Raw genomic sequence first — 3889 nt, 5'->3', positions numbered from 1 at the left:
TACTCGTGGAGGCACCACAATTTCTTGGCGTTCACAGAAACAAACACTCGTAACAACTTCATCAAATCACGCTGAGACTATTGCGCTACATGAAGCAAGCCGTGAATGTGTTTGGCTAAAATCAATGACAACATATCCAAACTTCTTGTGGATTATCAGTAAACAAGAAGCCTGTGACGTTGTATGAAGACAATGTTGCATGTATTGCTCAAATGAAAGAAGGATACATCAAAAGTGATAGAACAAAACATATACCCCCAAAGTTCTTTGCCTACACTCAAGAGCTTGAGAAGAATAAAGATATTGATATCTGTTATATTCAATCAAGTGAGAACTCATCAGATCTCTTCACAAAGACACTTCCCACGACGATATTCAGAAAGCATATATACAACATTGAGATGCGTAATCTGCGGAATATGTGAAGAATCACTCATGTTAACATGAGGGAGAGTTTACGTGGCTGCACTCTTTTTCCCTTACTATGGTTTTTATCCCACTGGGTTTTTCCTAGTAAGGTTTTTAACGAGGCAGTATAAAACACGTAATAAATACAGTCATCATATCACGATCATCATCACAAGGGGGAGTGTTGAAAAATATATTATTATTATTATTATTATTATGTTGAATATTGAATATTGAATGTTGAATGTTGAATATTGAGTTGTATTATTTTGAAAATTAGTGTGTGATGATGTAGATGATGATTATTTAATTTTTGGACTAATCTCCCATTGAGATCTATAAATAGGTCTCTTAATTTGTGATGAAAAATACAATTGAGTTGAGAGAAAAATATTATAAAGTGTAGAGTTTGATAAATTTTGAGTTTTGGAGTATTTATTTTTTTTCGTAAATTTTTAATTTTTCACAACATAAAATTTCTTTTATTTAAATAACCAATTTTAAAGGCCCAAAAATTTGTCCAACTTGGAATGTCTCACAAATTTTTAATTTTTAACTTTCAAACCTGAAACTAAACTTAACGAAATTTGTTTTTTTTTTGAAGGAACAAATTTGTATTTTAAGAATTTATCGGTTGTGCAATTTTTTTTTTTTTGACAGGCGGTTGTGCAAATTTTGTAATGCTATATATTATCATACAATGTTTACATGTTGATATTTCTTTGTTTATAATAGTTAGTTTGGAAATTTTAAATTTCATTAAAAATAATTAAAATATTTTACTTGATGAAAAATATTAGTTGATAATCGATCGTCCAAAGCAAGCCGAACCGAATCAAATCCAAGTCTAGATCTGGATTTAGTAATTAGAGTAAGATTGTCTCAAATATCTTTAACAATAAGACGTATAAACGCTGTCCATATTTAAAATAAAAATTAATATATTTTCAGGAGAGATCTAAATAGGAGATTCGTCTGATGGTATTGATTTATAAGACCACCTCAGAATAGTTTTTGTGAAATTATTAATAACTAGTATTCCGTTGAACGCGTTGCTTGCTCTTACAGTTCCTTTTATTTTAACGAAGACAAAAAACGTACAATTTAACAAATACGAAAAAAATATAGTGTTTTCCTAATCAAATAATCACAAAAGACAATAAATATATAAATTTTACAAGTAAGTGTCATTTTCGTAAATAAAAAAATCAAAGAGCACAAAATGAGTGTCATTTTGGTAAAAACATCTAATGACTAAAAATATAAAGCTACACAAAATTACTGATTTGTCTAATAATTTTGGTTTTATTGAAAATTAAGTAAGAATGTAATGAAAATTTCAAATCAAGTTTTACCAATTAATTAAAAGTTAGATAATTAAAGGTTTCTACTGTAATAATATATATCAAGATATAGTTTGGTATGAAATTTTAAAAAATCGACAGAATTGATTTGACTCTTTAAAAAAAAAATCGAACCAATCAATTATCCCCATATCAACCCCTAAGAATGCATTTTTTTTTTTTGGTTTTTGATAGATATCCAGATAGACTTATTTTTAAGAAAAGAAAGAAAGAAATGCAAAATAAGAATATTGTCGTTATGCATTAGTTTGTTTTAGCATCCAAAAGTCATAAGAAATATACAAATCATAAACATGAACACAAACACATGTATATGTATATAATATTCAATTGAATGAAGCAGCATTCACGCAACTTTGTGATATGATTATTGATTAAAATGTTTTTTTCCAACTTGCCGGGCTTTCTAAGGACTTTAAAAAGAACGTAACTCCACATTCACGTTGCATTGCAACCAAACCAACACTATAAATACGCAAGGAATTCAAAAAGTTTCACATCATAAATTCCATAAACATTATATTGTGCTCTCAACAATGGCCGCCATCACTCCAACTTGGAAGCTTGTTTTCGCCACTCTGTTAGTGATGCAGTTGTAGGCTACTAATTATCAAGCCACAGCACGCACGGTGCCTCATTCTGCATCACTGGTTGAAAGACATGAACAATGGATAACAGAACATGGATGTATATACAAAGATGACACGGAGAAGACAAAAAAGTTTAAAATATTCAAGGAAAACATAGAGCACATCGAGTCTTTTTCAATGAAGCTGGACTTCGACCTTACAAACTTGGCATCAACAAGTTTGCTGATTTGACAAATGAGGAGTTTCGGGCAACACGAAACGGATACAAAAGAGGATCCCATCCAATATCACCAAATGTTTCTTCTTTCAAATATGACAACGTGTCCGTAGTTCCGCCGAGTGTGGACTAGAGAAAGAAGGGGGCTGTTACAGGCATCAAGGACCAAGGCCAATGTGGTTAGTGCATAGAAAACAATAAGCTGCAATAGCCAAAATCGACTTGTCTCCACTTTCATTTTTTCTCTAATAATACCATTTTTAAAATTCTTTCAAATAAACAAATTTTCATGAACAATTAATGCAGGTTGTTGTTGGGCATTTTCTGCTGTGGCGGTCACGGATGGGATCCACCAGCTCACGATAGGGAATCTGGTCTCATTATCTGAGCAAGAACTCGTCGATTGCGACACAAGTGAAGATCATGGATGCAAAGGTGGTCTCATGGACTATTCTTTTGAATATACATAATAGGAAATAAGGGACTGACCACTGAATCTAATTATCCCTACCAAGGATTCGATGACACCTGCAGCACACAAAAGGAATCCTCTCATGTCGCAAAGATCACAGGATACGAGGATGTTCCAGCCAATAGCGAGTCATCGTTGTTGAAAGCAGTGGCAAACCAACCTGTATCCGTGGCCATTGATGCTGGTGGATCAGACTTTCAATTCTACTCTAGTGGAGTATTTATAGGAGAATGTGGAACCGATCTAGACCACGGTGTCACTGCAGTCGGTTACGGGAAAACTAGCGACGGAACAAAGTATTAATTGGTGAAAAATTCTTGTGGATGTAGCTGGGGAGAGAGTGGATATATTAGAATGCAAAGAGGCATTTCTGCTGTAGAGGGTCTCTGTGGCATTGCAATGGAAGCTTCTTATCCAAATGCTTAAAATGTAATATTACAAATTTCATGTTCCTCGTGAAAAACTCCCAGCTTTCTTGTAATTATATATGTCAATCTGTTACCCCAAGAAAATATCCAACCCAAACCTGTTTATAATGGGTCTACCTGATATAGCCCCAGGCGGTAAGGTCTAGTCCAGTCCAAAATTATGTTGGACTTTACCATGACAAGGGCTGGGTTTTTATGGGCCGACCTGGGCTGGTCATTATGGGCCGATCTAGGCTGTTTCTAATGGGCCGCAAGTATTCTTTTCTAGTTCAATTAGAACTCTGAAATATATGAGATAAGCTTGGATCTTTTCAAATATTCACGAAATAGAGATAAACTTACAAAGGGACCAATGGAGGAAGAGTCCTAGTCCAGGACATGTTATAATTCGACTAGGTAACTTACTATTT

At 33.6% G+C, this 3889-nt stretch overlaps 1 pseudogene; it reads left to right on the top strand.

Moving 5' to 3' along the window:
• The first annotated feature begins 1630 nt into the window (after positions 1-1630).
• LOC140877992 (senescence-specific cysteine protease SAG39-like) lies at positions 1631-3477 on the top strand (annotated as a pseudogene).
• Positions 3478-3889: the final 412 nt, after the last annotated feature.

Source organism: Henckelia pumila, chromosome 2 (assembly GCF_033568475.1).
Source record: "Henckelia pumila isolate YLH828 chromosome 2, ASM3356847v2, whole genome shotgun sequence".
NCBI classification, from domain to species: Eukaryota; Viridiplantae; Streptophyta; class Magnoliopsida; order Lamiales; family Gesneriaceae; genus Henckelia; species Henckelia pumila.
This window is presented reverse-complemented; position numbering and strand designations above follow the sequence as displayed.